The sequence below is a fragment of the Mus caroli genome, chromosome 15 (genome assembly GCF_900094665.2).
Source record: "Mus caroli chromosome 15, CAROLI_EIJ_v1.1, whole genome shotgun sequence".
Classification (NCBI taxonomy): Eukaryota; Metazoa; Chordata; class Mammalia; order Rodentia; family Muridae; genus Mus; species Mus caroli.
Genome location: NC_034584.1, coordinates 51,766,030 through 51,788,395, shown reverse-complemented (window position 1 = coordinate 51,788,395; position 22,366 = coordinate 51,766,030). Strand labels below are relative to the sequence as shown.

The window sequence follows — 22,366 nt, the reverse complement described above, 5'->3', positions numbered from 1 at the left end:
GTGATTAAATAAGCTACTGTATGCACAATGCATAGCATAGACTCATGTTCCAGATGCCAGGTACAGATGGCCCTCAATATCTGTAGGTTCTATACCTAGAGAGCCAACTATTTAAGAACCAAAAACATTCATAGAAATATTGTACTTGGGGCTTGAGGAGATGGCTTAGTATAAATGCTACGCTGTAAGTGTGAGGGCCTGAACCCAATTCCCAGAGCTCATGTAAAAACATCTGGGTGTGGTGGCAAGCTTTGTAATCCCAACACAGGAGAAGTGGAGATAGTTAATCTCTGTACCTCACGGGCTGCCAACCTAGCCTACTTGGTGAGTTCCATATCAGTGTTTTGAAGTAAAAAAACAAGCTGCTCTGTGCCTGAAGATTAATACCCAAGGTTGTCTTCTGGCCTCTGCGTGAATGTTTACATACATGCATACTCATTCACAAATACATGTGTGCCCATACACATTTGTAACCATACATGCATGTGTAACTGCATACATATGCATACAAAGAAGACATACTGTACCTGGACTGAGTAGGTACAGGCTTTTCCTCATCATTTGTCTCTAACCAACGTGCTACAACTATTTACCTAGCATTTAGATTGCACTCAGTACTCTGAGTAGTGTGGAGATGACTGAATACGGGGGATGCACATAGGTTATAAGCAAATATTACATCACTGACATAAGGGATGTCAGCATCCATGGATAACTTACCTGCTGGACCCTTGGAATTAATCACTTGCAGATTCTGAGACAACTGGACCCCCATTATAGTGCTACAGACCTTTACATGTATTATCTGTTACACAGTCTCGAGAATCTTATGAGATAACTCTTGTAATACCCATTTTCTCTAAGAGGAAACTAAAAAGGAATAAAATAATTCTGAGAATACATACCTTTTAGTGAATCAGAGCCTTTTAAAAAAGATCAGGGGGCTCATATGGCTCAGCAGTTAAGAGTACATACTGCGTTTGTAGAGGATCCAAAAGAAACCAGGCTACTATCACTGCTCTCGATTCTCTACTTAATCTTGATGGCAAGACCTTCTTGTTAAAGACACGACACACTTTGGTTACAGGACATAAAGAAACCAAGTTGGTAATGACCAAGCCTCTTTGCTGCTAGCATTTATTTAGAGTACTGGATGGTGTTGTGGAAGCTCCTGGGGCAAGAGTCCATCACAGTCTTCTAACTACCAGTCTTATAACTATTGGTGCAATAGTGGCACAGATGTTATGGGGGTAACCAAATGCTTTCTGATTGAATTTAAAATTTGCTCCACAAGAGGGAACACATGGCCGGTACTATAAATCTGGACAAGCATCCGTGGTTGGGGAACTCACAGGCCCCAGCATTGAACTTACTACTATTATTTTGCTAAATGGATATCAACACGTCTCCTAAATTTCTATCTCCATGCCTATAGATTAGTGCAGCCCTTCTCAGAGAAATCTCCTTGTGTAGCGGATGGTTGTTAACACAGAGACACACATCTGATCAAAGTGCATAGATTAAGTGTCAGTGGAGTGTTCAGCTTCAAATAAGACACCCATATCACCCCTCCAAACCCTGCAAGGCTCAGGGATCATCATAGAGGATGGTGGAAAGATTGTAAGAGTCAGAGGTTAGGGAAGACCAGACCAAAGCAGGGTCTTCTGGCCACGACAGGACTGCTCCACCAATTAACTCCCAGGAGTTGTGTTTTTCGGCACAAGACACACATGAGGTCAAGTCAGACAATGTGTTAGCATGGTATGGGCGGGAGTTCAAGATCCTCACTCGAAGCTGAAGAGGTATTGACAGTTGATGCTCTCTTGGGGAAGGAAGAGTTAGGTTTTTTTTACGGGTGTGGGCCCTGGTCGGTCTAACAAGTTCCATTGGATGGTTCCACACCCATGAGTATCTCAGCAGCACAAACTAGAATCTGTAGGCTACACCTATAAAAACAGAGTGCATGAAGTTGGGGTGGATAGGGAGGTAGGGGATGAATCTGAGGGGAGTGGAGGTAAATATGATCAAAATGCATTGCATGAAATTCTTAAAGAATTAATAAAAGTATTCTGTTAGGACATTAAAGCAAAAAAAATTATACTTGTTTTCTAATGAAAAATAAATCAATTAAAAAAAGTCATAGCAAGGAGTCATGGCAAGTTCTAGGGTGACTCAGGATCCTGGATCTAGCTTGGCAGGTAATCTTGCCTTCCCCTTGCAGTCTTCCATCTGTGAGAGCCATCCCAGTCCCAGTAAGGTAGACTCCATACCTCTGACCCCAGCATGGGCTCTCCTGTCAGTGCAGAGGGTCTTCTGGAGACAAGAGTACCCAGCTGTGCTATGACTGACAATAAGAGTAATCTTAATGAATTGCAGGCTGATGCATCAGTGATTGCAGGGAAGGCAAAAAAAAACCTATGAGTAAGCTGATTGAACGAAACAAAGCTCCTTCTCAGGCATGGGCTGGCTTGGCTGGGGATGTCAGATGGTTCTGACAGTCAAATTGCAGAACATTCCTTCTTTTCTATTCTTATCTCAGCCAGGGCGTGGGATACCTTAAGGGCAGGGCCTGCATCTCTCTATCTCCTTTCTGTTGTGTCTTTTAAGGCAGCATCCGCAGCCTGGGTGAACTGTCAGGTCTGTACTCGTGACACGAGGAGTTTAGGCATCAGTAAAAAAGGGCAAGGGGCCAGAAATCAAACAGGACGCTGCAGGGCAGGAGTGCACAGATTTGTTTATGAATTCCAACTGTAAAAGAGCTTATAATAATCGATTGCTTAAACTCGAGCTATACGAAGCCAATTACATTGGAAATGATCCCAGCGGTCAACCCGTCTTCCTGTGCGATGCAGTTGTGGCTCCTGCAGCATTTCTGGACAGACTCCAGCTCCCTGCAAGTGGGCATCACCCTGCTGGGGTCCCTTCCTCAGAGAGCCTTTCACTGCTGGTAGAAGTGTCACCTAATTTAATTGCAAATGCCCCTGATGAGCTCCCACCTCCTCTGTGATAGGACTAGGCCCTTCCGTCTGCTGCCACCTGTGTGCCCCCTTCAAAGGCGGGGAGAGGGAAAACCCACATCAACGTTAATTGCAATTTAATACAGTTCACTGGGGACAAGGGTGAGGGGAATCAATTGTGGTGATTGAAAAACAATATGAGAGCTGAAATAGGCTTTCACTGAAAATTATCGAATGGACTGAGAAAAAAATGTCTGTGTCAACTTGCTGCCCCCCAGGTCAAGACTGTTTCTGATTCTGTGCAGTGTGTCTCAGACTCTCCTGACATGTTCTGAGTCAGGCACTGTACCAGACACAGGGGAACAGAAGTTACTCTGGCAAGAGCCACGTTCCGGGCTAGGTATCTTTGTGAGTGGGTGGAGGGTGGTGACAAGATATTATAATGGGTGGAAAGGTAAGACAGGATAAAAGATAGGAGTAGGGGAAGGATGGATTGGGGTGTGGCAGGGATACCTCATGTCTGGAGGTTAACACTTTATGGACATTGTAAAAAACGAGGTGAGGCCAATGGGAGGTGAGTGTTTGGGTACGCAGCTGGTCTACAGTGATCTGATCAGAGGCCTAGGAAACACTGGTTCAGAGAAGTTTCTTTTAGCGTCTAAGGTACAAAGGATCTTTCTGGACCAGATATTCAACAGGGTTGGTCTGCAAAACCAGAGTCTATTCTTCCCTGCTAACTTAAGGATGGATGGCCCTGCCTGGTCGTCAGAGTGAAGGATACCTTGCAGAAGGGAATGGAGTGGTTCCTCTGTGGGGCTTAATATCCTTGAACAACCTGGAGAAGGCAAGGGATGCAGGACTGTTCCACCTGCAGAGCAGATCCAGAGGGAAACACTGCTCAACTCAGGCCACCACTGGACACTGTTCCATGATGAGCCCTGGCGGACATGCAAGGCAAGATGGCCACACCCACATGGAAAGACTCAGGCACAACAGGGCGGTAGGCCAGCGGGAAGGGTCCCTCAGCCCACGGCCCAATCTAGTGGCTCAAGACAACTCAGAGGTGCCTGTCTCTTGATACCTTCTAGAACCTTCCAACCTACACACACACACATACACACACACACACACACGCACACCACAATATCAGCTATACTGGCTCAACAATTGATCTGGCTCAAATCCTTCCAGTGATGCTTTCTGACTCTGGTCATGTGATTTAACCTCCACACGTCTCCATTTCCTTGTCTTACGACTGAGATTCTCTCCTAGAGCAGCCGTGGAGATTTGATGCATAAAATTTGTCTCTGAAATTTGTCTGCCTGGACCTAAGTGAATGCTATTTAGATGGGACAGTCCCCTCCTCCTTTTGGTATATTCTGCCCACTAACAAGGACAGAATCAACAATGCATTATGTGTTCGTGTCTTTGGAATTAAGCAACAGTCTTCAACCTTATGATGATTATAACAATTATCTCAACTCTGTTAATCATATCATTTAAACTTGTACTTATTTCCTTTTTAGGTAGGATGTCAGGTAGCCTGGGCTAGCCTTGAACTCTCTATGGTAGCTGAGGCTGGCCTTATTGATCATCTTGCTTCCATCTCTGAAATCCTGGGATTGAAGGTTATACTCACAGGCTAGGCCCTGAGCATTTTCAATAGACTGATGGTTTGAGCAGTTTCGGGTTTACAGTGAAGATGGACAGAAGGCACAGAAGGGGTTAAGTAACCCTTCTGCTTCTCCTCCCAGTGCAGTGTGTTAATTACAACCAAGGAACAGCAATGACAGATTGCTACTAACTGACACCCATAGCTCATGCCAGAGTTCCTCTTGTACTGATTATTCTCTTGGGCTTGGGCAAATGCACAGCCACCCGGTGATATTAGAGTGTCACACAGAATAGTTCCACTGCCTTAAAGCTCTGTCCTCTACCTGCTTATCCCCGCCCCCCCCCCTTTCTGATCTTCTTCTATCTCCACAGTTTTGCTTGGAGCAGAACATTTTGAAGTAATTATCCAGTGTGGAGCTTTCTTTATTTTATTAAGTGGTTTGAATTATTTCTCTTTTTTTGAGATTATAGTGTACTTCCACCATTGTGCAACCTTCTAAGACTGGCTCAAGCCATCAAGCACTAGGCATGCTGTCAGGGACGTGATGGCTAATCTTCACGGTTGATGATGAGGCTTGTAGTCACTAGGGAGCTGGACTTCTTGTGTATCTGTGAGAGCTGAACCTACCCTGAGTGTGGGCAGCCGCATTACATGGGCAGCAGTCTCCCCACCCCCACCCCAGCTGATGTGGGCATGCCTACCTCCCTACAACCTTTCAAAAAATATTGTGCGTGCTCACGTGCCATGACACTTTTACATCAGGGCTTCTTGACCTTCGCAAGACTGCCATTTGGGCTAGAGAACTCTTCATTGCGGGGAGGGGGCTCTGTGTGTTCAACAGGTTTTGTACAGCTTGGTAATAGCATCCTGTGACAATTCAAGATGTATCCAGCCATTGACAGCTGGCTCCTAAGGAGGGAGCTGCTCCTTTCTCTTCTAGTGGCTGAGAATTATGTTCCATTTTTTTTTTTCGAGACAGGGTTTCTCTGTTTAGCCTTGGCTGTCCTGGAACTCACTCTGTACACCAGGCTGGCCTCGAACTCAGAAATCCGCCTGCCTCTGCCTCCCAAGTGCTGGGATTAAAGGCGTCCACCACCACGCCCAGCATGTTCCAATTTTTTTAATCGTATGTCATAAGAACGTTCAGTGCCACCCAAGTCCCCTTGTCTATATAGGATGGTCAGGAGGGGCTGGCAGTTCTCCACATCCCCTACATTTCACTCTTGCTGGATGTGTTTGCTTTGATTCCAACCAAATGCAGTCTGTCTTCTGGCTGCTGCTTCTAGGGATGACAGATTTGACATGCTATTGAGTTTAAGTTCTCAGTAGTATGCCAAACATCATTTGGAAAATGGGGTCAAGACAATGTACTGGCTACAGTCCAGGGACTTTCCCTGGAGCAAGAAAGGTCTCAGCAGTAGGGTCATGACAGGCTGCTACCTGCGCTCTCTCTCTCTCTCTCTCTCTCTCTCTCTCTCTCTCTCTCTCTCTCTCTCTCTCNCTCTCTCTCTCTCTCTCTCTCTCTCTCTCTCTCTCTCTCTCTCTCTCTCTCTCTCTCTCGTACCCACCAGCAGCTCATGGTGTCTTTTCCTCTGTAATGACTCCTGCTTCAATGTGTCTCTGACCAGCCCCACTGGCCAAGACTTAGCAGAGTCAGTTGGGCTACGATGCTTGAAAACAAAACATTGTTCCAACGTGACCGATGAACTAGAGGACAGCTATGCACTATGTGAGTTTAGCTTTTGCTTGTGCCTGTTTTCAGCAGGGATATACAGTAGATATTCTCACAGAAAGCAGTTCAACTGAACAGTGTTGTGCAGGAAATACACAAAATTGACCCTGAGTCCTTAGACTGTCTCCTTCCTTTTTAAGTACACAGGATGCTATGATGTCACTACTTCCTGAGGTTAGTCACATGGTGAAAGGTGGCTCTCTGAGAGGCACCAAACAACAAAACACATGCACACCTCAGAAACATACCAGCTTGCTCAGTTTACCTGATGGCTTACCAGCTATAACGTTCACAGCTGGTCCAATTACACCGTCTTTCTGCCACATCACAGTCATTTACAAGGCGACACTTTTGTCACTTGCCTTTGTCAAGTGGGCCTTTCTGCCAAGCAAGGGGCCACGCTCCTTGCCCTATTTGTGCATTACTAGACCACAGGTGACCTGTAAAACCATGCTCTGTTAGCATCACCCGGGTCTCCTACTCACAGCACTTTGTTCCTAAGCACATCTTCCCCATGGCCCTGTGAGTTTTCATACAGTTTTGTGGCACGGTGCCTCGAGGGACACGTACCCTGCATATGCTGCCCATGGCCACTCTGAAGACTTCATGTGTCGTGGTAACTTGCGGGAGCTCATGGAGTGACGGGGTGACTGGACATTGCATGCATGGGATCTGCATTCTTCTCCCTATTGCCTCTCCTTACTCTTGCTGTTGCCTGGGACTGTACAGCATCCCCTCCCATCCCTGTCTTGTGCATCATACAAAGCTATAAGCTTTGTCTCAGCCTCTGTTTTTGAGGGACCCTAGGCTGGGAGAGTGAATCTACACAGGCATAGCAGTAAGTGCATAATTCTGTCAAGGACTCAGGCTTGGTGCAGACGAAGAACAAGAAGAAGCAGTGGGGTTGGCGTCTAGGGTGTGAGAAGGGATGTGATTGGAAATGAGGTTGGAAAGGAAGGGAGGGTGAGATCTTTCCAGGCTCAGGACAAAGTCTAGAAGTCAAATTATGCATAGCACAAAGGTATAGATGGGTACAGGTTCTGGGAAGTATGTGCTCTGACTTTTTGTTTATTGGTGTTTTGAGACAGGATACACTGGCCTCAAATTCACTCTGTTAAGTCCTCCTGCTGCACTCTCTTGAATGCTGAGATGTCGGATACAAGACATCATACCTGGCTTTGGTTCATAATTTAAGAATTAACAGTTTGGTTGGGTCTTGAGTGGGGAGACACTTTTTAGTGGTCTGAATGAGAATATCTCCCTATATTGGCTGGTTTTGTATGTCAACTTGACACAAGCTGGAGTTATCACAAAGAAAGGAGCCTCCCTTGAAGAAATGCCTCATGAAATCCAGCTGTAAGGCATTTTTCAATTAGTGACCGACAGGGGAGGGCTCAGACCTTTGTGAGCGGTCCCAACCCTGGGCTGGTGGTCCTGGGTTCTATAAGAAAGCAAGCTGAGCAAGCCAGGGGAAGCTATCCAGTAAGCAGCACCCTTCCATGGCTTCTGCATCAGCTTCTGCCTCCCAAGTTCCTGCTCTGTGCTTCCTCTGGTGATGAACCGCAATGTGGAAATATAAGCTAAATAAACCCTTTCCTGTCCACCTCGCTTCTTGGTTATGATGTTTTTGTACAGGATTAGAAACCCTGACTAAGACACCCCCTTATGCGCAGATGTTTGAAAATTTGACCTCCAGTTAGTGGCACAATTTAGGAAGGTTCAAGAGGTGTGGTTTTGCTGCAGGGAGTATGTCACTGGAGACAGGCTCTGAGAGTTCAAGAGTCCTTGACACTTCTGGTTCACTTTCTCTGCTTCACGCTTTCAAGTGAGGGTGTGAACGGTAGGCTTTATGCCGCATCTGCCATCTTTAGAGCTTGCTGCCATGCTTTCCTGCCATCATGGGCTCTAACCCTCTTGAAGTGTAAACCCCAGCAGACTCTCTCCTCTATAAACTGCCTTAGCAATAGTGTTTAGTAACAGCAGCACAGAAGCAACTAATGTGTCCCTCCTGTCCAGATAGGGGATGGAAGAAGGGTCTGTACCTTGGGCAGAAATAGAGACTAGAAAATGCTGAAACTGCTGTCCCTGTATCTGGGGAGGAAGAGGACATTCTAGGGACCTAGAGACGAATTTTGGGTGTTTCATTAATGTCATTTCTGTGCGTGTCATTATTCATGATAGAAACAAAGAAAAAGGCTTGAAAAAGCCTCCAAATGAAATCAAAGACGCTTGGGAGGCAGAGAATTATGCCCGGTCACAATGGTCATAATGTTGGCAAAAGCATGCAGCTTTTTCTCTGTGTGTGCACGTGTGCATACACATGTAGAATGATGTGAGGAAAAGCTCTTGTTTCCAGCTCTCCCTTTAAAGGAACAATAGCCACAACATAAAAGAATACAGTGCGTGCGAAGCTTGTGTCTGAAACAAGGCCAGAGAAAAATGAAATTAATCACATGGGGGAGGAAGCTACCTCGGGGGCAGATGAAGACAGTGAGCTATTAATGTCGAGTCTGATTCAAAACCACTAAAATCAGAACTTCCAGTTAAGAGTTAGGGACTACACTTAAAACGGCTCTCTATTTCAAGTGGGACATGGGAGCCGGGATGGAGAGTGATTTAAGTTAATTAAATCTAGGGCTTAATGAAGTGTTTGTTCTTGGATACACACTGCATCCTTCTTGCATGGCTAATATAGGTCTGAGTATGTAGCATGATTGCATTTGGAGCTTAAAGTGGGAAGGAGGTGTGGGTGTCCGTTGGACCTATGAATACAGAGATGTTTCGAACAGGGAGAATCATAGAGTGGGAGATGAGTGACTTATGTGGGGACAGAGCCCCTTCTCAGGAGAGTCGGATTGGGGAAGAGCTGGTTTCTAGTCTCTGTACTAGCCTCTCATTTGACCCTGGCCAGGTGACTCATCCCAAAGGACTCCTCATCTTCTTGTCACACGGCACACCTTGGATGGCTCTACCCCACGCCACGGATGGCATTTGTCAACGTGTTTTCATTTCCATTTGTGTCTCAACGTTCAGCAGCAATGCCAGGCGGGTGCGGTTTCCTGAGTTTACCCGAGTGATGCTGTGAGTGCTTGATATCAGGAACTCACTGAGCGCTCTGAGATGCCAGCCTGCTCTGTGGAGGGGCAAATGGGCACAGAGAAGTGACTGAGTTGCTCAGGTGGCATGGATAGTTACTGCTACAGAAGGTTGCTCAACTCTGATTAGTTAGTGTCCGTCTTCACTTTTGCCTCCTCCAGGGACAGGTTACCAGAACCTAACTTACACGGTCTCAGTTTCCCTCTCTGCACAATTTAGAAATTCATCTCTGCCATGCTCTTCCCCGTAAGAGAAAAGGCCACATTGTCAACGTGCTTAAAGGGCTTCATGGACAGGTCTGCTGTGCCAACAGTGGAGGCTGATCACTTCAGCCTGGCTCCTTTTATTCTTGTTACCCAGGCCCATGTGGCAGAAATGTCCTGTCAGCAATGTCACACCTGCATTGGAAGACCTAGCTCAAGTTGGCCACTGGGTGTCAACATCAAGTGTTGTGACTGAGAGAGAGGATGGTACAGCTCTCTGAGTATGTCAGTGATTTAACGCGTGCTGACCCAATTCATGGCAAGAAGCAACACAAAGAAGGAAGGGTTGAGTTTTGCTCAGAGTTTGAGTGGATGTTCAAGGGGATAGTGTCCATCACGGTGGGGCAGCATGCAGCACGAATGTGATACCCTCTTGATTGGGTCTGCTTTCCAGCTACAAGTAGAAGGGCAGGAACGCAGGTGAACCACTCACCTTTTCCCTTTTCTTCAGTCTGGCACTCTAGATCATGGAGGCATGGTGCTGTCCACACCCAGGGTAGGTATTTCCCTTTTAGTAGAATTGCTCCAGACATGCCCTGTGTTATGTCTCTTGGGTGATTTTACAAGTTGACAATGGAGATGAACTACCATCCAGAGTCACTCAGGTTCATAGAGCTCAAATTGTGCACTGGAATGTCCCCCGTCTTGGTTGCTTCTTGGAGGCACACAGGACCTCCTAGCTTGAATTCCCACAGTCGAAAGAGCAGGCAGCAGACAGCAATGGGTTTGCATACTTCCGGGGCTGTGATGTGGTTTCTATGGCACGGATTCCACAAGCCCTGTCCTCCTTTAGGGGCAGCTGGCTCTCTTGCTTCAGAAAGACAACAGCAACTGTATTCTAGTTCTCTTCTGAGCATCTTCGTACTGAGCAGAAGTTGGAAAATATGCCAGTTTTGGACCAGCCAGTCAGCTTGTGTCCACATTCCAGCCCTACCACAGTGGGACCTCTGGAAGCCACACACTGTCCTGAACCTTGGGCTCTTCTCTCTGAAAGTCCAGTGACCATGCTTGGGTGATAGCTCAGTCATGACGCCTCCTCATCCCCATGCTCTGTGGCACAGCTCAGTGGAGCTCTCTCACCGTGGCTCTGCATTGTGATTGGCTTTGGGAGGGTGGATATTAGTGATAACTAAGGCTTCTATATGTCCTGTTATCTTCTCTTTGTAGACTCTACTGTCGCTCCCATGGTCATGCCATAGTAAGCCTCTACAGGGTGAATGACTTATCCAGCTCTGGCATTTGTCATCCTAGTTGAGGTTACCCCAGGTCAAGCAGCACACAATCCATGTTCAAAGACACGACAGCCAAGTCTTCAAACCCCTAAACTGACATCAAATATGTTAGCCATCTCATGGAATGAGAAGCCATTGATTTCACCCTTCATACCTGGGAGCTGACTAAATATGTCCTACTGTCCTCCATAGGCTTATGGGGTTGTTTGATACAAAGCACTGCCATGGTAATAAATAACCAAAATAGCCAGAGAAGGGGTTTTAAAAATTGGGACATGCTATTCCTTTATGACTTTGCCTGTATTTTGGTGCACAATTTGAACTTCCCTTTCTCTGCTTGTTTCTTTGCTCTGGGATACAACAGGCAGGGGCTGTTATTTTACACACACACACACACGCACACGCACACGCACACGCACACGCACACGCACACGCACGCGTGCACCTATGCTTGCCATACAGACACTCAGTGAAATCCTAATAGGAGGAATAGAAAACTATAAGTCTTATACCTTCCCTTTTGTTTTCCCTTTCTTCTCCCAATCTATTTATTTTAATAAAACTCCTATATACACTCTAAATAAACAGGTTATATTTGTTTAAGACAAGCTTTCTGCTGGTGCCAAGAATCTACTTCAACGGTGGAGCCAGACCACGCTCCCTCCCTTGGATACAGCTCAAGTCTGCTGCTGCAGGCTCCTTCCTCCGCACCAGAGGCTCTTCCCTGCTTCAGTCCCATGCTGTCAGTGGACATGCCTGGCTTCCGTGGTAGCTGTGGCCATTTACCTAAGGGATTTTCAAGACTTCATCTAGAGATCCTGGAACTCCACGGCACCTTGATTTCCTCCCTGGCAAAGTGAGGACGGTGAGGATTATATAGTCTCCCAGACTTATCTGTGAAATTTCAATGAGACCATACAGCTCCAAATCAGCCTCAGAGATGCAGGAGAGTAAGCATTTGGTACATGCTAGCTCCTATAACGATAAACTTGGCACTATGGACAAGGAAGTCCTAACTAGCATCTATGTCACACTTGGCATGTCTCACTGTTTTAAATACGTTTCCCTAGGTCTTCTCATGTATTTATTGCGTTTTGAACCCCATGGCAGCTATCTGTGAAGATAGTGCTATATTCCCAATTTATGGATGAGAAAACTGAGGTGTAGCGAATTTAAGTAACTTACCCGAGAACATACAGCTACGAGACCGCCGTATTGTTCTTCCCGCTTTAGTTATTCATCCATTTTTCTCACTGCAGATCTCATTGCCTTCAAGAGCTTACTACAGTGCCTGGTGTAACTAGGACTAACTCAATGATGGAGGAGGCCAGAGGGTAGTGATGGTCTTTTCTGTCTTGACACACCCCTTTGAGGCAGGGGTCTGGATCGCCTAATCTCTGCACCTTCTGCTACTGAATCAGCTGGCTTGGACAGATGGCGCTTTGACGAGGAGGCACAGGCTGATTCTCGGCCTGGCACGCACACTCTGGGCTCTCTCTTCACATGCTGTCTTACAATTCAGCCTGACTCAAGGCCCAGGAAGCAGACAAGGCTCTCAGCATCCCCAGATGAGCTGGGGGATGGGGGGTGGGGTGGGGGTGGGTTCGGCAGCTCGGTGTAGAAAGCAGTATTTAATAATGCTATCACGCTACCCTGTCCTCATGGAACCGTTGTGACATCCTGCATTTAAAAATGTGACAAGCTTCAATTGCTATGCATGACCCATGTCTGGCATCACAGTGACTCCTGGCCCCAGAGCACCTGCATTTTCTGGTGACAAACAGCTTACAGGGATCAGGGGACGGATGGCTTTGTGCAAAGTTGTCCTCATGGACCCTTCTAAGCCCTCTGTGGTGCGGTTGTTCTGCCCGCCTGTCAGAGTATAATTTTCATTAAATATTAAAGAGCTGTTTGTTAAAATAATGTCGTCATGGTAACAGAGTTGGGTGGGGGTGCCGGAACAGCCTAGTGCTGCCCAAATTGCAGCATATTAATCAAGTGCTTTGCACTACGAAGTGAGCCTCCCTTTGAGCTATCTGGTGACAATGACTCTGGAGGATCCAGGAACTTTTGCAAGCTGCTGGTGCCAAAGATGAAGGCTGTCATGAGGTCCTGGGGCTGAGTTGTGCTTGTTGGATGGGTGGATGGATGGATGGATGGATGGACAAATGAAGGAATTCTGGAAAACAAATTCTAGCTGTTTGTGTTAGTGCTGTTTCTGACAGCTCTTCTGCTTTTCATTTGCCATTTTATCGTGGGGAGGAGTTTTGCCAGAAAGTTGGGGGAAAAGAGCCAAGACGGCAAATCAGGGTGGTGGGGGCACTGCTTCTTTTGCTCACAGGGAGAACAAGTGGCAGCAACAGAGAGGCAAAGTAAAGAAGCTTAGAAGCAGGCTGCCTGGGTCAAATCCTAGCTAACTCCCTGTACTTGGAGGAGTGACTCACTCTCCCAAACCTGTCCTTCCACCTTTGTCAGCCGACCACAGCTGTGTTGGCTTTGTGTCTGAGGACAGGTGAGAGATGACAAATAATAGCCTCAAATCCCAACCACCCAATTTTCCACTGGCCTGTTATTGCTACGGGCACTGCGGCTCTGGCTACAGAGGTTGTCAATGATACCACTGAAGGACTATTTCAAGGTGCACTCATATTTGAAAGAGCCCAGGGGTTCCTGTCCGCTGCCCAGGTGTTTTCTGAGGTCTGTATGTTCTCCATGGAAGGGACCAGATGGTGGTCATACACCACTGTCTGGTGTACGAGGGGATCCATCAAACTGTCATGAACTAGAAGGTTGGGCTCCAGGATTGTGCAGGGCTTTTAAGAGGCGTGGTTTAATGAAGGTGATTAGGTCATTGGGAGTGCCACCCCTGGAGGAGATTAAAGTAGTTCTCTCAGGGCCTTTATTAGTGCTAGGGAGACTAAGGCAACATAATGAAAACAAGCCTGACTCTCTCGTCTCTGGCTTCCTGTCTTGTCATATGTCTCTTCCACACATGCTTCTAACATCCACCAAACAAGTCTCTTATCTTTATATATTATCCAGACTCAGATTTTTTTTTTTTGTTATAGCAACTGAAAATGGACCAATACACAGTTTCCATAGAAGAGTCAAGTTTGGGTTTTTTGTTTTGCAGTTATAAACACAGGCACACATTTTTAGCTCACATTCCACATACACAGGGATGAGAGACATGGCTGGTCCCTGCTGTACTGCCTTAGGAAGAAATACAGAAAAAATGGAGACAAAGCTAAAGGAGACATATGGTTCCTTCCCTTCCTCTACCCAAAAAAGTGGGATGAAGGGAGAGAAAGGAGAGAGAGAGAGAGAGAGAGAGAGAGAGAGAGAGAGAGAGAGAGAGAGAGAGAGACCTAGAATATCCCCATGCCTCAAGGATGAGGCTTCTGAGTCCCCCTCTGCAGAGTCTTTTTCGCTTCATGCCCCTGCCCCATTAATGCCTTTACTGGCTGACTTCTGTCTGTTGTGTCTTTTCTCTGCTGCTACCTGATGCGCCCAAGATCTTTTTCCTTGCCTCTTAATTCTTTAACTGGCAGAGAAAATGAACCCAATCAAGACTCTTAGATGGCAAGAGGGAGGAGGCAGGAACTGAACATTGAGCCACACCGTGTTCCCTGGGGCCAGCAGCTGGTAACTGACTTCGGAGCAGGGTCAGAAACAGGAAAGAGACAGCAGGAAAGATGCACACTCAGTAGACCATACACAGCATCTCCAGATTGGAGAATGACCTCAGAGCGAGTAACTACATCCTGGTTCCACCATGTAGCTACAGCAGAGCCTCTGACTACAGCCCCAGCTTTACCTCTCACCACCATGACACCCTGGATGAAGGGATGTTCATGATGAGGTCCTTACTGTGTCCTGGCACAGTTTTATACTAATCACGGAATCCTTATGACCCTATCCCCATTTCTCAGATGAGGAGACTGAAGCATAGAGAGGCCAGCAACTTGCCCAAGGCCACAAAGCCTGTGGAGAGCCAGGACTTGAATGTGGTGGTGTACTCTAGGACCCCTGTCCTGCACAAATATTCTCTCCTTGTATTCCCCTTCCCCACTTTATCTCACCATCATTGACTCAGCACCTACTATGTGCCTGGGCCTGTGTGTGCAAGGACACAGTTATCCTCACAGCTAAGCTTTAAGGATGTCATGATTCATGTCTCGGAGTCACCATCCAGCCCACTTCCTCTGCGTTCCCTTTCTTTCCTCTCCCCTTCTGTCCTTAAACAGTGGCATCACTACCCTGAGGACACAGAGACCAGTCACTTGTGCTAAGTCTGATCTTGGACTTACTCCTGCCTAATGCCCTCATTTGGGTCTGGAGTCCAGCTCTTCTCCTGTCTGGCAGGTAGGGGTTTGGTCACCTGAATGTGTGGGATAAGTCTTGTCCCTGCCAAGGATCCCAAACTTCTGGGTAAAGTCCATTTCATATTCTCTGGCATCCACCTACTTGGGTCTTACCCATGTATTCCCTTATTCCTCCTGTGAATTGGGCAGAAGGGTGACACTCCATCCCCATCCCCCTTTTTTTATAAGGCTCCCTAGGCCTTTTCTTCCATTCTGAGCAGACAGCCTCTTAGACCAGATCTTCTGATGGTGTGACTAGCAGGAAGTTCTTTGGGTAGCCCTGCTGTGGGAGGGGCCACTGCTGAGCTACTCCCCAGAAAAACCTCCCATCATACTCTTTGCATACTCTTCATCTATCATGTACAGCAGGTGTTTAGGATTGCAGATGTGCGTGTGAGCTGTCTGGCATCAGCTGGTGGCACTGGGGCACAGGAAAGATGCAAGGTTTCCTTACTCAGTAGACTCTGTAGTGGCCACCAGTCTTCTCCTCAGCCTCCATCCTCTTCCTATACATCCCACCCCTCAAAGGTTCTAGATTATCACAGAAGAGGGGAAAACACTGCTTTATCAAAGCTTCCCTCTTCAGTATTTTCCATGACATTTGTCCAGCCTCTCCTTGAATTCTGTCACTGACAGGGAACTCCCTATTGACCCAACTTTTTCACTGCATTTGTGCATATCTCTTGTCAGGGAGTTTTGCTTAGTCCAAGTCATCAACAATGCCCCCCCCCTCCCGGGCCCCCAGCTCTTATCAGGGCTAGTACTTTAGGGTGGCTTTGCCTACTGGCTAAGCCAGGCGCTATACACTGTGTTCTAAGACTTTTTTTTCCTCTTTCTGAACATAACTCTAAAAATATGTCACCGGCCTGGAAGTCTGAGTTGCTGTCATCTGTGCAGAGAGGGGAGAGCCAGCCACCTGCAGGCTCATGGCGGAGTCTAGGGAAGCCCTGGCAGGAAGCCAGCACATTCTGGGAGGTTTACACCTGGAAGCTTGGCTCTGTGCCATGTCCAGGTGCCCGGTGGATGGAAACCGAGTTACCAGGTTGGCTTTCCCATGCAGCTCCTATCCTTTCCCTGACATCAACCTGGGCCAGGTGCAAGCACAGCCCACCGCTGTACCACTTACCAGTGTCTGCTGTGAGTTCCTTACATCCTGGGGATCTTGCAGCCGGATTCCCAGAGCAGCCAGTGCATGGAGACCTGCAAAGAAGAAGAGACTCTGTGTGAGAAGCAGGCCAGAGCAAACCAGGTATCCAGCTCTGTTTCCAAGCAGGACCAAGCCCTTGGGAAACTAGGATGGAGGCGGGAAGGGAAAAATGAACCCCTGTAAGGACCCAGGCACTCATCAAAGCAACTTCACAACCTCCAGGCTTTGTGGCAATTCTGAGCCAGAGAAAGAAGAGGAACAAAAAAAAAAGTGGGGGGAGGGGACCCCAACTCTGGATGAGTCAGCAGTTTGTAGCAAAAAAGAATTTTTAGGCGTGTGAAAGCAAAGGCAGATGGCTTGGGTGTGGAAAGGGGTTTGGGCTTGTCTAACCTCACTCAGTGTCTCCTCAGAGCATCCTTGCCTCTCACCAGCAGCAGGTTGTGCAGGGTTTCTTTAGGATACCAGCAAAGGGGGACGCTCAGTGTCCAGGCTTCAAGCAGAAAAGATAATGCAGTCCTTAAAGCAAAAGGCCCCAAGGCCTGTGGAGAGACTCCTGCCAAACACACCCTGTGTGCTTTGAAAATTCCTCTGGAGAGCTGTAGTCGGCAGAACAGGGCGTGTGTGTGTGTGTGTGTGTGTGTGTGTGTGCACATGTGTGGCCTCTGCTTCTGTGCCATAGCATGGTGAGTTGAGGTCTAGGCCCTAGAGCTCTGCAGGCAGTCAGTGGGGGTACCTTGTAAGGACACATGGGGCTGCTTACAGCTTGTGGGACTCCCTCCCCTTGCTCCCCAGGGCCATGATCCTCAAAACCTGTCTTTTTTTCCCTTCTTGTTTCCTTATGAACTCCCAAGTGAACTTTCTGTGTTCTCACGGGGGAAACCTTTTGACCCCGGTAAAGAGAATCATCAGGGCTGGAGTTAGTGTTTATTGAGTCTTTACCACGCTCCCCACACTTGTTCTTGACACACCTGAGCAGGATTCTTGCTGTGCAGACGTGTTCCTTTGAATAGCAAAGCGCAAACTCACAAACTCACACCTCCAGAGAGAGCCTAGCTGGGAAGGCAGGCTCCGGGCTGTGGATTCGGAGGTTGCATTTTAACAAGAGGCATAGGTGACTTGTGGGCTGTATGATGGGCTTTATTATTCTCTCAGTCATGGGAGGAAATCTCTGACCATTGCCGGGTGAGGAAATGAGCTAGGGAAGCCACAGTTAGCTGCCTCCGCTAAAGAGCTGGTGAGGGGGAGAGTAGATTCAAACCATTTCCATTGGCTTCTGGAAACTGCATTCCTTTCTACCACACTATTTGTGGGCGGAGTAAAAGGAAGGGCCAGGCAGGCCATGCTTAGTAAGAGCGGCCTGGGGAAGAGCAGTCTGCTGCAGTGGGGAATGATGAGCTCAGGCCAGAGGCGAGCATCCCCTTCTCTGTTACGTTAAAATCCCCAGGTCTTGGACCATTCCGGGGGGGGGGGGGGGACACAAGCTTCTGCATAGAGTCCCAGTGTCTAATTGATTCTGATTCCAAAGAATTCAGATCTCTCATTCCTGCCCATAGAATGACCTATCTGGGAGAAGGGCCCTCCCCTTCCCCAAGGAGACCAGGCAGTGAGTGAGTGACCCTTAGGAAGTGCTATTTCAGGCAGGTGAGAGTTACTACTCTCTGTTTCCAAGTCCAGGTATATGACCAGAGGCCCCAAGCTAGCCATGATGGGGGAAGGGATGTCACACATAGTTTATTTATTCTCTTCTCACACAGTACCTCCCCACTGTAGCCTCTACTCCACCCCCCACTCCTCTCAGTCCCCCCCCATACCTTCCTACTCCTCCCCATCCCCTGCTCCTCAAGTTCCTTTTAAGAAAGAGCAGGCTTCCCAGGGATAGCACTCAAACAAAGCATAGCAAGTTACAATAAGACTAGGCACAAACCCTCCTATCCAGGCTGAACGAGGCAACTCAGTAGGAGGAAAGGGACCCATGAGCAGGCAAACGAGTCAGAGACAACCCCACTCCCACTGTTAGAAGTTCCTCCAAAACTCCAAGCTAAACAGCTGCAGCATGTTTGCAGAGGACCTAGGTCAGACCCACGCAGGCTCCATGATCATCAACTTCAGTCTCTGTGAGTCCCTGTGAGCCCTGCTTAGTTGATTCCGTGGGACATGGTCTTACGGTGTCCTCAAGCCCTCTGGTTCTTACAATCCTTCTCTCCCTCTTTCATAGGGTTCTGTGGGCAAAAGAATGAGGAAAGGGATGCCCCAGGGAGGTTTGTCTGTTTGTTCTAAAGAATTATTTATTTATGTATACAGATACAATGTAGTTGTTTTCAGACACACCAGAAGAGGGCATCTGATCTCATTACACATGGTTGTGAGCCACCATGTGGTTGCTGGGAGTTGAACTCAGGACCTCTGGAAGAGCAGTCAGTGCTCTTAACCTCTGAGCCATCTCTCCAGGCTCCATCCCCTTTCAATGCTCTTGATTTGTGACATCCTTCTCCATATTTTGATTCCAAACTCACATTATAAGGTGGGTTTTTGTGGGACTCATGGACAAAGACAGAGATAGTCCACAACCCACATAGGGTCCATGGCTGTTTTTTTCTCAATCTCAAGTAGCCCATTGGCATCCTTGATTCAAAGTTAGGCTCACCTCCCATGAAGGATTGGTTTCAGGACCCTATCTGGGTATTAAAATCCTCCTCTAAGACAGAGAGTCATGATATACTGACTGGTTGCTTGACACAAGCGAGCTGCAGTCATCAGAGAGGAAGGAGCCTCAGTTGAAGAAATACCTCCATAAGATCCAGCAGAAAGGCATTTTCTCAACTAGTAATCAACGGGGGAGGGCCCAGCCCATAGTGGGTGGTGCCATCCCTGGGATGGTGGTCCTAGATTCTATAAGAAAGCAGGCTGAGTAAGCCATGAGATGTAAGTCAGTAAACAGCACCCCTCTATGGCCTCTGCATTAACTCCTGCCTTCAGGTTCCTGCGTTTGAGTTCCTGTCCTGACCTCCTTTGGGACTGAACAGCAATGTGGAAGTGGAAGAGTTTATTCAAACTCTTTCCTCCCCAACTTGTTTTTTGATCATTGTGTTTTGTTGCAGCAATAGAAACCCTGACTAAGGCACATGCCAAGATAATGCAGACGCTTCCTTGGTTCACACAAATGTCCTACCCTTTCAAGCACCAGCAGTGGGGTGCCAAGTGCCCTTGAAAGGTGACCACAGCACACCACACGGCATGCCCCCACACCTCCTTGACTCAGCTGTGGTTGCATGTAGTTTCAGAAGGATTTCCTGAGCCCCTTACAAAGGCTGGACAAAGCTGTCCACCTCAGCTCCATCCTTCTGAAGCCTGGGCCTGCTCGGACACCTTCCATAGCCCCAGTCTTCTATCTGCCTCCCGTCAACATCCACCTTTTGAAAATTGATGAGAATTCCATCCATGTGTCCTGTCTCGCTGATGTCTGCCAGTTCCAGCTCCTATGCTCTGGGCAGCCCCATGGCTGGGCTGGGGCAGGCCACTCTCTCAAACATTCCGCCCTCCTTCCTACCCTAATTACTAGCACCTCACCCTGTTGTCTGATGGAGGTAGAGTAGAACTGGGTAAGTGATGCCGCTGTCCCTCTTATTTGTGACAGTTCCGATTGTTATTCACAGGCGAGTAGGCAGCCACCCGAGCACAGAGTAGCACAATGATTTGGCTGGGGTCCCACCAGCAGAGACTCTCAGACCCAGAGACCAGGCTCACAGAATTGGTTCTGTGCTTTGGTTTATTCATGAACACAGCTTTTCTCCAGCCCCCTAGAGCAGTGGGTCTCAACCTTCTTAATGCTGGGACTCTTTAATACAGTTTCCTCATGTTGTGGTGATCCCCCACACCCTAAAATTATTTCTGTTACTACTTCATAGCTCTAACTTGAATGCCGTTATGAATCCTGATGTAAGTATGTTTTGAATGTAGAGGTTTGCCAAAGGGGTCGTGACCCACAGGTTGAGAACCACTTTTCCAGCTAACCGTTAGTTTTGACAAGCATGATAAATGGTGTGATGCATGGAGATGGAAGGCACTGGGTCAAGCTTAGTACTGCTGCTCTTGCATGGCCCCTTCTTTGACTCCAGTTATTCCTTCTTTCTGTGCACCTTGGGGGGCTATGCACATAGCCTGCCTCCTCCTCCTAGGTAGGAGGGATGCTGGATAGCAATGGTAGGGACTGCCTTAGTATATGCCCAGTGGAGCCTACAGCTCTGTGTATGAATGGCAGAGCTCAAAAGGAGACTATGAATGAATGAAAGGCTCTGTAGCATCCTTAGATCTCCAAATATGCACATCTCCTCTCTGCCTGGCCTACAACCCCTGCCACATTGGCCCTATGAAGCAAAATGTTACTGAGAAAAAATATGCAGACAGAATTTCCTTATATGGGTCACTGTTTTGCCTCTGGGCCTGGTCTAATCTTGTTACACTGCTTGGCACTTTAAAAGCTAGGGCTGGAGAGATAGCTCAGATGTTAAGAGCACTGGCTGCTCTTCCGAGAACCTGGGTTCAATTCCCAACACCCACATGGCGGTTCACAACTGTCTGCAGCTCCAGTTCCAAAGGATCTGACACCTTCTCATACATATACATGCAGGTAAAACAGCAATGTACATGAAATAAAATTTAAAAAATTCCCAAAGGTATTACATGATCTGTACATCTTGAAGAAGAAGAAGAAAATAAAAAGACGGGGGCTACATTAAAGGTTTGCAACTGAGAGACACCCTCTACTAGGATGTCTCCCTCTAATATAGATCATTCCATGTTCATTCAGCAAACATGTACTGGACAGTAAGAAACCACTCACAACATGTCGTTGTACCCTAAGGTCAAAGCATCATATGGAGAACCATGGCACAGAAGAGGGAGCCCTGGGCTCTGGCTGGACCCAACATAGACTACGACCAGGAGAGGGGGCAGAAACTGAAGGAGACAGAAGGCCACACACTGCTTCTGCGGAGCCTCAGCTTGATTATCACTCCCTGGCCTGGTAATGTGATAATCACCTGTTCCAGGTGATATCCCACCTCGGTCAGCAGCATCAGATCCCCAGAACCCAAGCGGATGCTGACTGCACATGACTTATCTGGGATTACAGCTTTAGAAGGTGGAGACAGCGTCCCTGGGTTAAGTGGTAACAAATGCAGCTCTGGATTTGACCAATAGACCCTGCCTCTATGAATTAGGTAGAAAGCTTCCTGAATAACTAGCTCAGCTCTCCACATATAGACACACACTTATACCCATGCATACAGTGCACCTACATACATGGAACATGTGTACACATCATCCATATATGTGTGTGTGTGTGTGTATCTATGCCTGAGAAAAGGAGGGAAAGCCACTCATAGTGGTACCCATGCTTGTAATCTTAGCGTTGGAGAGATGGAGACAGGAAGATTCTTGGGGTTCATTAGCTTAACCTGTGAGGACCCAAGTCCCAATAAGAGTCCCCATCTTAAAAATAGGTGGACAGTGCTGGACTGCTTATACTAGAGGTTGACTCTTGGCCTCCACAGACATGGGCATGCACATGTATGCACACATACATAGGTGTACCTGCAAAACCATGAACATGCATGCACGCGTGCCCACAATGAAAGAGGGAGAAGGCACTTCTTCCTCGTTGTCCAGCACAGGGATGTCCTGAGCGCCGGGGAGGGCTACAACTGTTTTGTCCCAGGCTGCTCCTTTCTTGTTTCTCCACCTCCTTACAGGGGCACAGATTACAGGCCAAGCTGTGGATAAGGTGAACCCTGGCTTTACCAGAACCGGGACAAAGACATCAAAGCCGTTATTGTGCTAATCCTAGCACAGTTCAATGGGGCCAAACTTGCAAGGAGGGCGCATGAGGCCAGCACAGATTGAGGTGACTCCCAAGAGACATAGGGGTGTGTGTGGGGGAATAGAGAAGGGGAAGGTTGTGT

The 22,366-nt window shown here is 47.7% G+C and overlaps 1 protein-coding gene across 1 annotated transcript in view; it reads right to left on the bottom strand.

The window, feature by feature from the left end:
• The window catches only part of Zhx2 (zinc fingers and homeoboxes 2), a 142,012-nt gene that overhangs the window by 57,709 nt on the left and 61,937 nt on the right, over positions 1-22,366 (bottom strand). Inside the window, exon 2 of the mRNA XM_021184022.2 lies at positions 16,386-16,459. The gene's annotated coding sequence lies outside the window, so the exon portion shown is untranslated. The remainder of the gene's footprint in view (positions 1-16,385; positions 16,460-22,366) is intronic.